The sequence below is a fragment of the Sinohyriopsis cumingii genome, chromosome 16, assembly GCF_028554795.1.
Source record: "Sinohyriopsis cumingii isolate HCF-2022 chromosome 16, ASM2855479v2, whole genome shotgun sequence".
NCBI classification, from domain to species: domain Eukaryota; kingdom Metazoa; phylum Mollusca; class Bivalvia; order Unionida; family Unionidae; genus Sinohyriopsis; species Sinohyriopsis cumingii.
In genome coordinates, this window is record NC_142976.1 from 22,866,834 (window position 1) to 22,886,604 (window position 19,771).

Here is a 19,771-nt window from a genome sequence, read left to right on the forward strand (position 1 = left end):
GAGAATTTTTTTTCAAGGTTTCTCTTTTTGTAGTAATGGTGGTCATACTGGATGACATCTCAGCATCCACAAACAAAATCTGAATGGCCTTGATGCTTGCATACTCCCAATAAAGTCATGTGCAAATTGGTCTGGGAATTTTTGCAAATAGTAATTATGAATAGACAACACATGACAGTGGGTTAAAAACATCAACTGTGAAAGCAAAACATGTAGCATGCTGCCCTTTCAAATTTCCTTCTGCACTTGATTCTTCCAATTTAAGTGCAGAAAGCTCACGCACAAGAGACAATGTTTGGTTTTACAGCATAACAACAAAGTAGGTTATTTAGTGTTGAGGAAATTCAAGTAATGTGCCTTGCCCAAGGACACATCATGGTAGCTGACCCAGGTTGGTTCATACTCTCAACTTTGGTCTGACACGCTAACCACTGAGCTACCATAGCTACCAAGAGACAATGTAATCACCAGGTGACATGATAATCAGTTAGAACTACCTACCTTTCCATAATATTTATATCCTTGGGTTCTGTTATAAAGTATGATATGAAGTGATCTATCTTCTAAAGAAAACATGAAGACCAATAAAAGCCATTTATACCACAAACAACTGCCTCACATAAAAATCGTGAATAATGTCGACAAATCTAAGTGACTAATGAATATCAACATCACAAGAAAACATGCAAATTGTGCCATAAAGTGATGGCAATTCATTCATATATACATGTATTTTCGTAAAGGTTATTTGTCATTAAAATGAGAGTAACAAGTTTAATTTGCAAAAAAGACTTTTTGGCAAAGAAGGATTATGGCAAACATGCCAGAATAAATGTCTTTTCAACATTAATTGCCTTGAAAAATGTGCGGACATTCATGCCATCAGGATGATGTCATCTTTAGTGTAAACAAGTTCACTCATGTGGAATAGGCATATCCCACATTGTTTTCTCACATGGGTAAAGTCTGTAACACATGTATGGAATGAGAGAATATTAAATCTGACAGGGCACTGATTTCATGAGTCAATGCTTACCAGTTTATAAGTGTGTAACAAGCCAGATGCAAACTGAATACTGCTATGTATCTCTTAATGTGCCAGCGGATCAGTGTTATAAAACACCACCTGCAAAACAAATAACAATATATCCAAATATGTTATCTTTAATGTGCTGGCAAAATCATGTCACAAAAGCCATCAACAGAACATGTAGCATAAAACCAAGTCTGCTTTCTCTTAATGATACTGATGTATCAGAATATAAAAAACACACCAAAAAAACCATATGCAGAACAAACTTCATAGACCCAAATCAAATATCTCAATGTGCCAGAACATCGGTGTGTGACAATACCCACCAGAAGAACAAACAGAACAGACCCAAATCTGATTTCCCAAAATGTGCCAGAACATCAGAATACAAAAAAATACCAGCAGAACAACCTGAATAAACCCAACTCTGCCATATTTCTTAATGTTTCAGCAGATTGGGATCTTATGAAAACCATCAACTTAAAACTTCATAGACTCGGATCTGCAGGTGTCTTATCTGATGACATATCAATCTACGTGTAATACAGTATTCAGTTAAACACAATAATGATGATTGTTTGTGCAATACTGGAGTTTTCAACTTTTCCCAAAAATTATATTGCACATTTTTGAGAGTCCAAGCAATCGAAACTCACTTTAAATGCAAGTAACATTAACGACACTTAATATATGCTCCCATTATATGCATTATTATAACGCTCTTGAGAAAAACCCTCTTTCACGGGTCACACACATGGGTGCAACAAGATATCTGTTATGCATGGGGTTATCAGCACAATACTGGCTACATCTAAAAATTGTTCAAAATGCAGAGAATTGCCCACAGAAAAAATATTAAGGATGAGAATGCCAAGTAAACACAAATATGAGCAACAACAAGATAAAAGGTACAAATATAACATTTTACAATATATGGTCAGATTATAAAAGGCCATTAAAACGTCCAAGATTTTCTCTGTTGGTATGTCATCACAAAGTTTCTAATTTAAATGCCAAACTTGTTTAACTGGTGTAATATGTCACTATCACTGTGATCTTCATCTTCTAACCCTTGACCCCAACATCAATGGGTCGATTTTCCCACCTCATATGAATTTAAGCCAGTCCAAATGGTTCCAGAAATGCAAATTACTTCTAAACACACCTTGAACTCAGTATATGGCATTGTGTCCTGATACTTTGAATCTGAAATCAATAACCATCTTTCCTGACTAAATGCAAACCATCCACAAATGCATTCAAGAAAAATGATGCTGAACAGGAATTATTTTTAAGAAACCAATTTCTACAGTCTTGGTGACAATGACTTCTGACCAATTTGACCCCCCCCCCCCCCTTCAATAGATGCCTTTCTGAATGCAAATGCAAGTCATACACAAGGTTTGATAATGTATTGTGGCAATAAGACATGAATTATTCCATGGAAAATTGTTGGAAGTTCCAATGACCCTGACTTCTGAGCCAAAATAAATAGGCATCTTCCTTGTCCAAAACAAAAGCCATCTAAAATGTTTAGTCAACAAGGCATGATGTACAGAACTTAAGTCCTTTGTGGAAATAATTTTGCCTTCTTCAATCAACAATTAGGTTTCTTTCTTGCCCCAAATCATGCTGTTTAAAAAGATGGTAACAGAAGATGACTGACAAATACTTATTATAAAAATGAAATAGGGAAGTGAAAGTCACTTATTAAGGAAAGCATCTGAAAAGCACCTTGTTACTAACAGTCTATAAAATAGCTGATTTCCTACAATGGAAAACCTGCATGGCCAATTTACATCAAGTTGTAAAAGTTTTGTAAACATTTCTTCAACTTTCACAAGAATGTTATTACAAGTGTCCAAATTCTACAAGCGTCCAAATTCTACAAGTGTCCAAATTCTACAAGTGTCCAAATTCTACAAGCATTTTTCTTCATTATTTAATATCATAAAAGTCTCAAACAAAACGTTTTTGTTCAGTCATTACTAGGGCACTATGAAACACACAGATACCAAATGACATATTGATAATATCAAAATGAAAATTCATTTTGCAGTTCAGCATTGATTTTACATGAAGTGAACATCCTCGACAAAGAAATTATGTAGTTATTGCCACTTTTATAACATCCTCCAAAGATAAACCAGTGTCTGATAAATAAATGGTAGGATGTTATATGCCCACTCCATGTTAAACAGTCTTCTATACTAATAACAACAATCTGTGAGCAAACACCTCTTTTTATTCTTTCAGACCTAGACCTTTTAAACCAAGCTCTAGAGGCTTTTTCTTTGCCTCAAGTGTAAACCATCAACAAAGTTTGGATGAGATATGTGATGCAGAACTAATGATATTGTCCAAAAACTACTTTCTTCTTTCAATCAGCGACCTTCACTTTTGACCTTTTTACCCCACATCAATAGGGCAATTCCTTACCCTGAGTGCAAGCTATCCACAAAGTTTGGTAAATTCAGACGATGGAGAACTCTAGTCATGATGCTGATATAAAAAAAATCCTCAGTGTCAGAAACCTCAACTTTTAATCTTGTAACCCCAAATCTATAGAGTTCTTGATCCCAAGTGCAAGTCATTAGCAAATTTTAGTAAGCTGCTGATAGTGGACAACTGGAGTTATTATGCAGAAAGGAAATTGGTAACAGATTTACCTACGGATGGATGAATAGATATCATAACAAGACATTAAGTCTTATGGAAAGCATATAACAAGTAAATCTTGCATAGAATACCTACACCGGCATTACCAACAAATCTCACCTTTGTTTCGTAATGGTATATTAGTAAAAAAAAATGTGCACAAAATCCTTAGGACCAACTCTTGTTAGAAAGACAACCAGGCTGGTGTATGCCAGTGTTTGCTTGATCCTGGGGATGACCAAATTGCAACAAATTAAAGAAAAATAAGTAACTCTGTAATCCTCCTCAAGGGAAATTTGGTCAATGATGCAAGGAACACCCTAACCAATTTTTATCTCAGTATCACACCAAAAGCTGGAGATTTACCACAATGACAAACCTGTTATACTGTAACTGTTAGCAAAGTCATTTGCATAAGAAAAATAGGTCACCGTGACCAATGTATACCTAGGATTGTTTAGCATTGTGTAAGGAGAACTCTGACAAAGTTTCACAAACACAGCATACATACAGATGGAAATGTGCCAGTAAATTAAACTTTGTACACTAAGTTAACCTAAAAACAAGGCATCAGTGCCCAAAAGTAAATCAGTGTGACCTACATTCACCCAACTTTGTTCAGAACATTACAAGAAACGCCCTGATCTAGTTCCACAAATATCATGCCTGCAGATGGACATCTGCCATGAATACAAAACTTGACAATGAACCTGACTTTTAATGCCAGAGTCATCTGTAACAAGAGCCCCTTGAAGGGACAGACAATCTAATGGTCAAAAAGAATTTCCCGAAATAGACAAAGTAGGCATCAGACAAAGTAGGCATCATCAGAAGTCTATTGATGAAAACCCCTTGTCATAATCATCATCCATAGTGACAAGATTTTACACGACGGCCATATTGGATGTACGACTGGAACCATTTTTGTTTAGGACTAACTAGGCAGGCATTGGCATTATTCTGAATCTGAGACCTAATAGACTACCTTGTCTATAAAGAGTGCAAAGATAAACACCAATGACACTTGCATTAACTTCAAACCCCCCCCCCCCCAATGAACTACTGTATAAACTTGATTGTAAGTCAAGTCATACTGCAAACAACAGAGATCCTGATTTGCCATAGTATATGTGCTGGCATAAATAATAATAATAATAATAATAATAATAATAATATTAATAATAATAATAATAATATTATTATTATTATTATTAATAATAATGAGGACTTTGTATAGCACCTAATCTTTAGAAGCTCTAAGCACTTTACAACATTAGACAACACCTATAACATTAAAAAAACATATATAACGATATTATTATTACAAAAAACAAACACCATGACATTAAAAAACATTAAAAAAATCATGCTGAGAATAATTAAGGTAGGAAACATTATCAGGTCTTTAATTTTGTTCTTGCAGTCGAAATAAGTGAGTTTTAAGAGCACTCTTGAATGGGATCACTGTGTCTTTGTGTCTAAGTTCAGTGGGCAATTCATTCCACGTTGCTGGGCCCTGGTACACAAAAGAACATTCTCCATATGACTTCCTTTTCATAGTGGGAATAATGAGTATACAATTGTCAGAAGAGGAGCATAAGTATCTTGCTGGTGTGTACACATGGGTGAGGTCGGATAGGTATGTTGGACTAGAGTCCATCAGTAAAATGTAGCACAGAGAATAAATTTTGTGTATGATCCAAGCAACTGTGTTTTGAACTTTTTGAAGTTTCTAAAGTAGATATTGAGATGAACAAGACAGAATTGAGTTACAATAGTCCAGTCTTAAAAGTACTAATGAACATACAAGTGTTTTAGTGGCATCAAAAGAAAGATATTTGCAAATGGAGCTGATGCGTCTCAGCTCAAGAATTGCAGCCTTGCATATGTTCATGACATGTTGGTGCAATGTGAGAGTACTGTCCAGAGTGACACCTAGGTTTCATACTGACTGTGAATTTAATGTTGGTGTTACTGAGATTTGTTGTTTGTGGTAAAGGATGTGACTGAGAAAGTCTTTGTGTTGTGATCAGAACGGCCTCAGTTTTATCATCATTCATCTGCAGCTTGTCACATGTCATCCAGGATTTCACATCAGAAATGCACCTCTCTACACCTTGGATGGTAGCATCAACTTCAGTTTGGTGACTAGATTTGTATATTTGGGTGTCATGAGCATACAATTGGTGAGACACTGGATGATGATCTATGACACTTGAGAGAGGCTGAGTGTATACAATGAAGAGAACAGGTCCAAGAGCATACCCCTGTGGAACACCACAACATAGATCAACTGGGCTGGAGTGAATTCCATTTGCAGACACAATTTGTGTCCTGTTGACCAAGTAGGACTTGAACCACAGTAAGGCTGTATCATGAATGCCAAATACATGCTTTAGACTGTGAAGTAACATATCATGGTCTATTGTGTCAAATGCTGCAGACAAATCAAGGAGGGCGAGGACTGTAATCTTTCTGCTATCCAAAGCAGAGAGGATGTCATTAACTATTTATGGAAGAGTAGTTTCAGTACTGTGGCGAGGGCGATATGCAGATTGTACATGGCTAAAAAGACTGTTTGAATTTAGATGAGATACAAGCTGGGATAGAACAACCTTTTCTAAGATTTTTTATATGAATGGGAGATTAGAAACTAGGCAGTAGTTCTTTAAATTGTTATGGTCTATTGTTGGTTTCTTCAGCAGAGACTTTACAATGGCAGTTTTGAAAAATGATGGGAATTCCCCGGATGAGAGAGAGGTATTAATAACCTCAGTTAGTGAAGGCAATACTGGATCTAAACACTCAGGCAGCAGTGATGTTGGAATTGGATCACGTTCACATGACTTTAGTGCAATCTTCATCAAGACAGTATGAACTAAATCCATAGAGACAGGTTCAAATGCTGCTAATGCTTGCCACATTGAAATTCTGTATCCCAACTGTATGGTGACGATGAGTCAAATGAAATTGTGTTGTCAAGGTTATCTCTGATGGTTTGTATTTTGTCATGGAAGAAATCTGCAAACAGGTCAGGAAGGTCGACTAGAGAGAAGGTAGTTGGAAGTGGTGTACATTTGTTCCTTGACATTAGCTTGCTAATAATCTGTAATGGGCTGATTTTGCTGCATGGACTATGTTTGTGGTGTTCTTCTTAGCGGCTTCATAGACTTGCCTATGAATAGTGAGTCTGGTGGAAAGCCAAAGCCTCTCAGCTTTATGGTGATCTCTTTTAGCAGTGCGAAGCTAGTCCCTAACAATGCTATATCATGGAGAATACTTTTGAATTGATACTCTGCATTTGGTGGCTGGGACATGCTTGTCGAGCAATGAATGCAGGCAGTTATCGAGTTGTTCTGCTGTAGGAGGTAGGCAAGTTGTTAGGTTTGCTTGAATGTCATGGATTAGTTGGGTTCTATTTATCATATGAAGGTTTCTCTTAGTAGCAAATAAAGGTGGAGGGTTAGGGGCTTATACGTCAAGATGGCATATAATGCAGAGGTGATCTGATGTAAGTTCGTGGGATACCAAGGAGGAATGTATTATATTATCATCAGGTCTATGAAGAACCCAGTCTAAAATGTGACCATGTATAGTTTGTTAAAAGTAATCAGTAAAACAAAACTTGCACAGACCCAAATCTGCTGGTGCATTATGTGATGGCAGATCTGGGTCCGTGCAGTTGGACTAGACATAAGCGAATATATACAGTGCTGAGAGCAGCAAAAACTACATTGAATTATGAATGTATTCTACTGTCCAATGGATTTAGACAGAGACTAGTATTTTATTTTTCATTTAATATATGTTTTGTGATTATTTAAGTGTGGGCAATTGTGTGTATACATGGGAGGGAGGTGATGATATTTAACAATGCCATGTCTACAGGTACTTTTTGTTTTTAAGTGTGTTAAATCCTTCAAAGAAAACATGTTCTTCTATTTATTCAAATTTGAACTTAGTGTCATTTCTATTGGCGTTATTCAACATCAGTGGGGGAGGGGGACATTTGCACATACCTTAAAATACACTTTTGAATCTTAAACGATTGTTGGCATGTACCACACACACCATGCGTACATTTATTCACAGATCCATATTTTGGAACACATTGGGGAATGTTTTTATTAAAGCTCTGAGTCTGAAAGAACAACAACAGAAACAGCATCAACATATGTGCTTATTTCTCATACATCTGCAGGTATATATTTGCAACGACATTAATCAATCAAACATGGTAGATATTACTGTCAACAGATATGCCACCATCCACCATTCCCCACCACTGGTAATTCATTAAGGACATGTCTCCTTGCAGGTTTTCTTATAGAGGCTATCACTGTACACACCTTGAAGGCAAACATTGCACCTGTTTACATACCACAATAGACTCATCTGATCTGTTTATTTACATTATTCTGTCTTTATTGACCTATAACAATACAATGTTCAGATGTTCTTTATGCTACAGTTACCATATGTATTTATTTTTAAGTACAGTCCAATGCAAAAAACAAAGATCTGCTATAGTATAATGCATCTGTAGGTCTGTGCACTCTGACACAGATCTGCTATAGCATAATGCATCTGTAGGTCTGTGCACTCTGACACAGATCTGCTATAGCATAATGCATCTGTAGGTCTGTGCATTTTGACACTGCACTCTTAACCTTGTACATATTGTATGTCTATTTCATCTCAAGACAGAACAAGACTGACATTACGCATAAAAATCTTGCAAATCCACAGTGAAGCCACCAATATGTGCATTTTAGGCCCTGCTCTGCCAAACTTTTTTAAAGTGGATTAGAAGATATTCATGAGTACTGTTTACATCTGAAGCTTTAAAAATATATACTATTGGCAGACACTTGTGCACCATATGGGGATTATTTGATGACCTATGGCACTCTCAGGGATTATACTGAGCCTCTCTTCCTGTAAAGCTTTATGCATCTCCATCAAGGCTAAGCATGTGCATCCTGACAAACAATTTGCAAACAACCAGTCTGGCTGTGGGGTGTCGGTAATAAATACAGGCCTTTCATGTCTGGAAATGACTATATTTACTTCATTATAATATGCACTAAAACACTGTAGACCCAAATATACCATTAGAGAATGTGCCTTGAGTTAAAGGTAGATGTGGCTCAATCTGATTTACAGCATAGATCCTGATCTGCCTGCATTGCCCATAAACCAGTCCAATTAAAACTGAGAGCTACTTAAAATAATTAGATCTGACAGATGCCAATATGAGGTCATGACCTTCTGATTAGCCAATCATATTATAGTTTTCATATTTCTGAAAGTAAAAGACCCATCTGATCATAAAGATTCACCACTAACGATAATTCTCCCTAACACAAAATATAACAGCTTGATTGGCTACAAAAAATAAGCAGACCAGATATTCCGAATGTCAACAGAACTTAACCTTCGTGGGTTCACTAAAACAACCTGTATTTTACACACGTTATACAAGGTAATCATTGAACCAAACTGTACTTGTTAAAGCTGAAACAAAAACCTAAATTTTCCTATTTGAATATTTATTTAATGTATTTGGATCATATTCAAAATATTCAACGATATTAATCAAGCAATCAAACCCTAACTTTTTTTTTTGTCTTTTTTTGTCTTCTTTGGTATTCAATCATCGATGCAAGCCCTACCCACAACAAGCCACAATGTCAACTCAGTCATCTGACTCTATTAAATACCTTTCTAGAAGCATAAGACCAAAACTCAAATAAATGTATGTTATTTTCTGTTAACTTTAAACTCTAAATACTACTAAGAAAATGGTCCTATGGTGCTGATGATGGACTCAAACTTATGTTGTAAAGTGCTTAAACCAAATTCTCCATGAAGGGATTTGTTCACAATCAAAATCTCATGAACACATGGCAAACTTAATTAAATTAAATTAAATTTTGATACACTGATTATTACTTAATGGCTCAGATGTCACTAATATGTTTCATATTCTGTACCATGTTTTTTTATCAACCATGTTATCTATTCATGATTCAAAGATTATAAGCTCCTGAATGATAATGATGAGAAACGTACTGTTCTGAGCAATGTGACTATTCAGACATTTTGCATTCCGATTATCATGCGAGTCAAGTTTTGAATTTCAGGTGATTTAACTCGTTTAAGTTGTTTCCTTGTAAGCCAATTTAATGTTCCATAGTTTACCTTTGGTCTTGATCATCTGATTTACAAACCTGTAACACAAATGAACAAATATTCATATACCAATTTTCGTCCTGAATCACAAAAATGTCTTCTCATTCAGTTGTTCAGTTTTCATGAGGACCAGAATTTAACATAAAATCCTTTGTATCATCACGGACTGGTAGACTGGGAAATTAAGTAATCCTACTGAATCTCACTAATCCTTCCCATGAACTCCAACTGGCAAAACATGAAATTTTACTAGCCACTGGATAAAATTACTAGCCACTAGCCACCGGACATATTACGGGTATGAAAACTACTTGTCCGACAACAAATTTGGAGAATTGAATAGTTTTGGTGCAGGAAGCAATTTGTCTCTGGTCTTGTTATGAACAACACAACCATTAACATGGCGTAATTGAAAAACGACTGTCGTGCGCAGGCACATGCAAAGTGCACTAGTGGAACAGGTCTTATTGACAATTCTCCACTCTGTGGGAAGATGTATTCACATCAAAATGGATAAGTAATAGCAACAGTTATACTGCTGCTGCTAAAAAAATTACGTAATTAAACGGCATGGTTATCAGCAAAACAGGGGCCATAACTCCTACAACTGTGCTGAAAAATGGAAAAAATCATAATTTTCTTCTTGACGCAAAGCCTCATACCATATATACTCACTTATAAGACAAGTCCAACAATAAACTGCACAGACCCAGATTTGGCATCACACAATGCACTGGTAGATTGGGGTCTGTGCAATTTGTTAGGAGTAATCAGTAGTGTGCAATAAGCTATGGCAGATCAGGTTCTTTGTTGTTTGCAGTTTTAGCTGACTTATATCTGATCACTGACAGTAACAAATTGTATTTAAATTCCTCAAATCATTCAAAAGTAACTGAGTAGAAAATTAACTGTGTGGTGGATGTGACGGGATGTGATGTGACATGACAGACATAGGTAACACTACATGACTCATAAATGATACAGCAATGACATAAGACTATCACTCCATATGGATCTAATTTGTCACCAATGTCAAATGGTCCCCAAAAAACCCACTTTGTTACTCACCTGCTGAAGCAAATGAGCAATTCCAAATATTGTCTTCTTCTGACTTGTCTTCTGACTTGTTAAAGGAACATGATAAGAAATGGTAAAGTTTTAGATTTATAGTAGATTTTGAGTAATTGTGTTTATGCAAGCATCGGTCTGCAAATCAGAGTCTCCCATTTTAAAAAAAATTAAATCTTTATATCTGGTAGCTGAATACAACTACAGTCAGTTGACCGACTTTTTAGTCTCGCCCTGTCTAGTTTAGCTTAAAGTGCTGTCTGACCTATGTACACTGAGCTACACTAATTGCCAAATCACATGTAAGCAATTTGTGCATAACATGCCACTGCCTGAAGCAACTACATTTATGGAGTAAGATAAAGGAGGCCACGCCTAACTGAGTCCATCTTCCAAACATTTTCAGCCCTTGCCAGACCAGGTGAAAATGAGAAAACTCTCCAGGGGAAAATGAGTTAAGGTCCCAAAAAATACTGAGCCGTGGCTAGGATTCAAATGAAAATTTTTTATAAGCTAAGAGAATAGGATGGGCTTGCACGCCTGCTTTGTCCTCTGGAACTGTATGGTGCTTACATAATCAAAAAAATATGATTACTAATTAATTACAAGAATAAATTTGGACACATAAAAACAACTACCTGATATGACCAGTTTGCAAAGGGCCATTTTAGCTCATCAATTAGACATGTCCAATGTATGGCAAAAAATTTGGGTTTAGGCAGTACAGTTCTCAGAGGAAGATTCATACCGCAAGTATTCATAAAGCCGCAATGATATGAACCTGATGATATGAACCTTATGCAGTCAATATCACTGTACAATACTGATTAGAGTAACAAATACATATAAGGAGAACAATTTAGAAAACGTTCATTAAGATAATAAACCATTCCAAATAAATGTAGATATATTGTCCTTCAAGATAAAAGACAAAGATCAATAAAACGGTTATAAAAATATAAACGATAATGGTTAGAATGATTCAAATTTGCAAAACTCTTCAGAAAGATAAACCCTTTCAAACAAAAGTAAATAATTTCTCTTGCACTATTAAAACAATACAAGGTGGCAAAGCTCTCTTTATAAAAGTATTTTAAAACTAAACAAAAGGATTTAAAGGGTGAAGTCCTTAAAAGAAGATCAATTTTCTTTTTTTTTTTTAATTTTATAAACTGCATTCAAGATTTTTCTAATGGAACATCTTCCAAAAGTTGCTAGACTGAGTTGACATCATGAATTTTTTGTCTCACAGTTTTGAAGTGAATATGCTTAATCAATACATGTTCCTGTTCTACTCTCAGCAGACACTGGCAGAGTAAATACTTAAGTTGAGGTTAACTCATCATGAGGCATGGGCAGGTTGCAGCAGTTTTTGAGAAGCAATTTCTAGGCTCTTCTATTTTTTTCTAATTTTTCTTGGAATAATGGCAGCGATATCTGCTAGTAAAGCGACATCATCCATACAAAACTGAAAGCCATTCTATGCCACTATGCTTCCTGTCAAATTTGATAAGTTTTTGAGAATTCATTTCCAGTTTTTTTTTATTTTTTGTAATGGTGGATTGGCATCAACTGAAGAAAAAAAAGTATAGATCTTCATGTCCAATGCTTTCTGTCAAATTTGGTCTTGATCTGCTGAATGGTTTCTGCGATGTCATTTAAAGCTTCTTTTTTTTATATAGTAATGGTGGCCATATTTGGTGGCAAATCATCATTTTAACAAATTTTGAAGAGCTTAATGCCAGAACACTTTTATTCAAATTTTGTCAAATTCTACTGACAGTTTTTGAAGCAGAAGCTGTAAAAAGCAATTGTGAATGGATGACACATGATGGATGATGGATGATGGATGACACATGATGGATGATGGATGACAAAGGTCCAGACCATACCATAAGCTCACTTTCTCTTAAAGTCAGGCAAGTTGAAAACAAACAAGAACTGAAGGAAGATGAAGCCTTCCAACTATATGTGAACATGTTGTACAAGATTAATGACAAAAATGCTGATGATTTAAAAATTACAAAAAAAGGTATTTAAAAATAGAGAGGTTAAAGCTAATCCTGTAAAATCCTTAAAATATTGGGTCAAAATTTAATGAATACACTTTTTCAAAATTGTCAACTTGTGCAATAGATACAATATTGCAACGCTGTGAAATATTAGTACCGGGGTATATTACCAAGTGACGGTGGGTAAAAGGTATTAAATTTCAAGATAACAATGGTATGTCACCATGGCATTCAACGAATATCAAAAAGTCTTCATCTTGTTAGTGATACAGACATGCACACATCAACACTAAATGTGATGTCACTTTAACAATCCACCAAGTATAAAGCAAGGAACAACTGCAATAATGTCCCATATACATACAGCTTACTAACTCCACTTTTCTACATTCATCTGCCCAGGATACTTTGACAATTAAGCTTTGGGTTAAATAATATTCAGAAGAATAATCTTTCATAGCATGCTCAAAACTAACTTTCTTCTGTGCAATAAGAGAATGGAGTGGTCTCAAGATAAACATAAACAGTTTGAGTACCAGAACTGCAAACATTAAAGATCCTGATCTGCTGTATCATGATGCACCTGCAGATCATGGTCAATCTTGTTTCTTTATTTCTGCTTGATTCCTAACAAACTGCACAAACCCATATCTGCCAGCACATTATGCGACGGCAGATCTGGGTCTGTGCAGTTTGAATTTGGACTTGACTTATAAGCAAGTATATATGGTAATGTTTCTTTTAACCTGATTGGCTGTAATGTTTTCCCTAATCTGTGCACAGCACCATCAAGTGATCATTAAGAGAATTATGCTACATTCGTGTTTTATGGGAACAGTAAATACAAGTAGCCAAGTGGACTAAAGTGCCTTGCCCAAGGACACACCAAAGAAACTGACCTGGGCCGATCCAGTGGTAGGATACAAACCTGCACTCTTCTAGTCATATGTACAACATGCTAACCATTGAGCCAGAATTTTCTGAGCAATTTCTACTGAATCCAATAAAATCACCTATAATGGTTATTTAATTATTTATACAAGCCAGGGTGCTGTGGTAGCTTAATGGTTACTGTACAGAATTTGCGACCAGGCTCTTGTAAGTTTGAGTCCTGCCCAAATCAGGCCTGCTAGGCAACCATATGTTCCAAGGCTTAGAAACTTTACTCGAATTGCCTTTGCACAATATTCATTTGTGTGCTGATGTGCTGATAAACCCTAAACATCCAACCACCCTTGTGAGTGCAACAGCTTGTGTTTAAATATATACAGAGAGCTGAATTATCCAAGTATGATATGATTCAGGCTTTGATCTTTTAACCATAATATAATAATAAAAGACCTGTTCAGACCGAAATGAGTGTGCATTCTACTTTATATCATGAAATGTTCATTCATGATTTAATTATCTCCCCTGAAAAACAAAACTGCACAAAAGGATCTTGTGGTAGGAGTTTCAAAACACAAATTAAGCTTTTCTAATGTTGCGCCCCAACCTCTTGCTTATGCATATCTTTAAGATCCCATGTTTCAGATAAACTTCTTGTGTATGTTTTCAGAGTGATGGCATAGCAATGACTGAACGGCTTCTGAATGGTAAGACTCTAGCACAGGGGAAACAAAAAGACAAACCCATCTTGTTTTATGTTACTGGCAAATAAAAGGTCTTATAAGATGCTCAAGAAGGAAGTCAGTCACAAAGGTTTCTTGATTTATTTAAGCAAAATGCTAACCTAATGAACCATCAGTTGAACTGAAACAAAATAAGATAGCATGTGACAATATTTTTTGTTACAAAAAAAACAATGGCAAGTTTCTATTCCTTACTGTTGTTGTTGTTGTGGGGTTTAACGCCATTTTTCAGCACACAATAGGCTATACATGGCGGCCAGTATTAATCGTGGAGGAAGAACCCGGGAAAACCCCGGAAAGAACCACCGACCCACGAGAAGCTACTGGCAAACTTTCTCACATACCCACATTGGCTGAATCTGAGACTCGAACCGGTGCAGACAGAGGTGAGATGGCAGTGATCCATAACGGAGAGCGCTTTAGACCACTCGGCCACTCAGGGCCCCTCCTTAAGAAAGATCACAAAAGAAATATATTGTTTGTCATATAGTCTGAACTCTCCATACTACCATCTGTAATTCAAGACCCCTATATTAAGCTACTGTTTTTTGGTGCCTTCAGAGACAACAACTGGATAAACTTGCTTATTGCAAGTCCAACTGCAAATAGCACAAACCCTGATCTGCATTTGCATAATGCACCAGCAGGTCTGGGTCTATGTTGTTTGTTTAACTAATTAATCCTAACAAACTACACAAACCTGTATCTGCTGGCATAAAATGTGATGATAGACCCATGTCCTTACAGTTAAACTTGACTTAAAAGCAAGAATACACAGTATATAGTTGTTTTATTATTCTGTTAAGTGCCACCTCAAGATCAACAAGTGACCTTGATTTTCTAACCAAAATCAACAGTTGTGCATTAAGTCACCATTGTTGTGCCACGATTCCTACCAGCATGCAATTGGAACACCAGAGCATACATTAATACGTAGTCTGCTGATCAGTAAAACAAACATGACTTGAGTACAAAAAAAGAATCAAAGTTTTGACAGGTTCATACCTGACAATAATACATAATGCATGAGATCGGTTAACCACCAATCTTAAGTGGCTGATTAACAGAGATTTGAGGTATGATAATCTGGAACACTCTGTAATTCTGACTCTAAACATGGTTAAAAAAAAGAAACCCAGGAAACCTAACCAACACTAATCATAAATTTCCTTACATTCTGTATATATTCAAGAAAAGTCTCACTGAAATATGAAAAGATTTTAATGATGGCTGTTCCTGAAGAATAACATAGATGTTTTTTTCCTTTTCGTTGAAATACTGCAAATTTCAACCTAAATGCTGGTTGAAAACTGGCAGAAACATAGAATAAATAACAGCTAAAATGACTTCATAAATGATAATCATCTTACAATGAAAAAAAAAGCCCAAACCCCACCACCCCACCCCATCTGAGCTCTGAGTAACTCCATACTTGCATAAACAGACTTCCAAACATTTGAAATACAGCCTAAAGGACCCCTTGATGTGTTTTGTTTCTTTCAAACATGCCTCTGGACTTCCGTTTTCAAAATAATACAGAGAGATGTTTTGTACTCTTCCCCACCTCACCATCCCACCCCTACTAATTTCATTATAGAAATCTGTCTCTTTAAAACTTTCAAATGAAACCAACAGATTGTGCTGAAGTTGTGGTAATGCAAAATTTCAATTCAAGTTTCAACTGCACCTTGAAAAGGTAAGTAAGATCTGCAAGGGCAGACAATATTTCACATATCATCCAACCCAGCAGATTTTTTTATCCCAAGCCAGCATGCCGACAACCGAGAGAGGAAACCAGATAACTATTGTGAAAACAAAAAAGTACAAGTTTATCCTGACTGAAAAAGTGCATCTGCTCAGGCCTATATTAAACACGAGGCACACTGATAAAGGCCAAATTGATAATATGCAGTTTCTTGCTCATAAGTGAAGTCACTGATCTTGATACAGTATAAGCATATTTACCAGGTAATAATAAATCTAGAAGCAAAATCTAGAGTCCATCTGATACATAATATGCACGTATCTCACTTACGCAATCTAAAACAATGATTTTACAAAACAAATTTAAATAAACATGTTGATGCAAAAAACTTTTCCCAAACTTTCAAAGACCACAAACATAGATTTCCAAGACCTATTTTCACTAACATTTTGTATACAAGTTATGTTATATTAGAAAACGAATGCAAAATACTACATTATTTAATGATGAAATTCCAACTATAATTAATCAAAAGAAAGAAGCCAGGAAAACTCGACATCTGAATCTAACAATCTTGGATAATTTTATTTGTAATTATGGAAAGAAATTAAAATGTTTGGATTTATTTCAATTTTCAAAAACTTTTAAAAACCTCAGGGTAATTATCTGCTTGATTTTCCCAAACTTTCAAGGCCTTGAAAATGCTACCTCATTTTTCTCAAACTGTTAAAGAATTTCAAAGACCATAAGAACCCTGTAATATGTGTAGATTTTCCTCAAAATCAAACTCATCTAACATACTGATAATATAAGACTTTTAACAAGTTTGATTAAAATCTGATTAAAAATATAGTTGTTAAAGTGTTAAAAAGCTCAGCCAATCATCTGCAAAGTCACATTATTAATATGTGCTGCTTTTGTTCATAATCATACTCAGTCAAGTTCTTCATGACTTAAGCCTATTTACCAAGTATGTTCCAAATCCTACAAAAAAAAAGTGAGGGGCCCCGAGTGGCAGAGTGGTCTAAAGTGCTCTCCATTACGGATCACTGCCATCTCACCTCTGTCTGCATGGGTTCGAATCTTGGATTCAGCCAATGTAGGTATGTGAGAAAGCTTGCCAGTAGCTTCTCGTGGGTCAGTGGTTCTTTCTGGGGTTTTCCCAGGTTCTTCCTCCACCATTAATACTGGCCGCCATGTATAGCCTATCGTGTGCTGAAAAATGGCGTTAAACCCTACAACAACAACTTTACATTCCTCGTTTAATCTTAACCTTGAGACATAGGATATGACTTTGACTATGCAAGACATTCTCAAATAAAAAAATATAAAATGCAAAAATTTCATTAAAACGTATCTTCATTGCTTGAAAAGTTTAATGTGTACCTGGAAAGGTTGCCAATTTATGTTTTCTCTTGGAGTGACCTTTGCCTAGAGGCAAGGCTCACAGCAATAGTATCTGACATAATGACAAGTCTAAGCCATCATTTAATAATAGTAACTGGTAAAACTTGCATTACCTCTTTGGTGGTTCAAAAGTTATACTACTGATTAGGATAAAAGTTAGCATTACAGATATTTTGTTGCTGCGACCTGCACTGTGAGGCAGGGGGAGTAGCTATAAGTTTTGACACAGCATTTCTACACGCTATATGAAGTTTCATTAAAACATCTTTAATGGTGGGGTTTAACGCCATTTTTCAGCACACAATAGGCTATACATGGCAGCCAGTATTAATGGTGGAGGAAGAACCCGGGAAAACCCCAGAAAGAACCACCGACCCACGAGAAGTTATACTCTGTATAAGACTGAAAGTTACAGAATTAAATTTTCACTTCTTGGCCCTGCCACAAAAGCTTGAAGAAAACTGGCCATGGCAAGTGACACAATGTCTAGTCATGATACATAGTAAAAAAATTTAATATAAAATCTCTGTTACAAGGTTACGGGACAGACAAGCAAATTTTAATGGACAGATTGGCATACTATGCCATAACATAATATGCACAACTTGCATATAAAAATAAGTCTGAATTCAAACTGTGTACAGCTGGGAATAATTCCAATTTTTAATTTAAAGAAAAACTCAGGAATTTATACATACTTAAAACAAGACAATTTTATGGCAAATTTTATGATATTACAGAAATTAATTTTTTTATGTCTGTTGAATTCAAAATGCTAATTTTATTACTTAATGTCTTGTATTAAGAAAACTTGGGCCAGATCATGATGTAATATGTATTTTAAAGACAAAATCACTCCTCGATTGTGATTCAAACAAATAAGGGAAACAAATGAACAACTGATATAAATATAAATGCATGTACATTAATAAGAATTGACATGTATAATAAATAATTATTTAATTAGAATCAATTAGTAGAACAGGCCTAAAAATAATTGGTGCATTTCTGTTTATTTCAAAAATGGGCCAGTTCATCAGGATTTTGTTTTACTGCTTTTTTTTCTTCTTTCACACAGATTCGGGCCATAAGAAAAGTTGAGGGTAGAGTGGCTCTGTGTTTTATTTTAAGAGTTGTAATTGCTTCCACTCTACCATCAATCCATCTCATTACAGCACAAATCCCTACCATTCCCCCTAACCCCTCTCCATTTACTGGAAGTGATCAATAGTTGCATTAACTAATTTGATTCCTTTGTATTATTGAATGATATGATGCCATGCTATGGTTAGATATGTACCATCCTTATGATTATGTCAATAACTTGCATTTGGTTCATAAAACTTCCTGCAAACTTGCAGCCAATCACAATTTGCAAGCAGCATGAACAGCTAACCATGTTTTCTAGTTTAAGTCAATTAGGTGCTTTAAAAAATTTGAAATACATGTAATAGTAATCATCTTTATGAGTGAGATGTCATATTTTGTTACATATGACTGAAATTTAAACCTGACTGTTCCAACTTTCAGAAAATCATGGTCAAAAACATGTCCATGGTTGACAAGCAAAAATAGTGAAACCTAAAAGCAATCTTTTTTTAGGCTTTTAAGAGTGCAATCTGGCATCAGTACAATTGTAATGCATAGTTTTCTGACTTCAAGTACTTTTACAAAGACAAAGCTCATTCCTTCCAACATTCAGTAAGAACTGTAAGATAAAAAAATATATAAATGTGTGTGTTTATAACAAGTTCATTGTTTCTTAAAAGATGGAGTCCCCCCCCCCATTTTTTTCAAGTCATAACTGATCTCATCTAGTTATGATGACTGTCACCTCATCACGGTTTTGTTACAACTGGAATTTTGTAATTTTTCTTTTTTGTTTTACTGAATTTCTCAACAACATACTTTAGCAGCAGAGGGGGCGAATCGGACATTTTGTCCAATCGTTATTTTGCTTAATTATTACTTTCTGCACTCAACGATCTAGTGTCGTCAGCGCCTGGTAAAAAAAAAACGACGAAGTCGTTGGGGGATCGTCCAATCGTCATTTGGTTTAATT

General features: G+C 35.6%; 1 protein-coding gene across 6 annotated transcripts in view; it reads right to left on the reverse strand.

The window, feature by feature from the left end:
* LOC149780068 (uncharacterized) overlaps positions 1-19,771 on the reverse strand; it is a 314,560-nt gene that overhangs the window by 137,277 nt on the left and 157,512 nt on the right. Inside the window, exon 3 of one of the 6 annotated variants that reach the window (XM_089936825.1) lies at positions 1,037-1,126. The exons of the other annotated variants lie outside the window; for them this stretch is intronic. The gene's annotated coding sequence lies outside the window, so the exon portion shown is untranslated. The remainder of the gene's footprint in view (positions 1-1,036; positions 1,127-19,771) is intronic. 6 annotated transcript variants of the gene reach the window in all.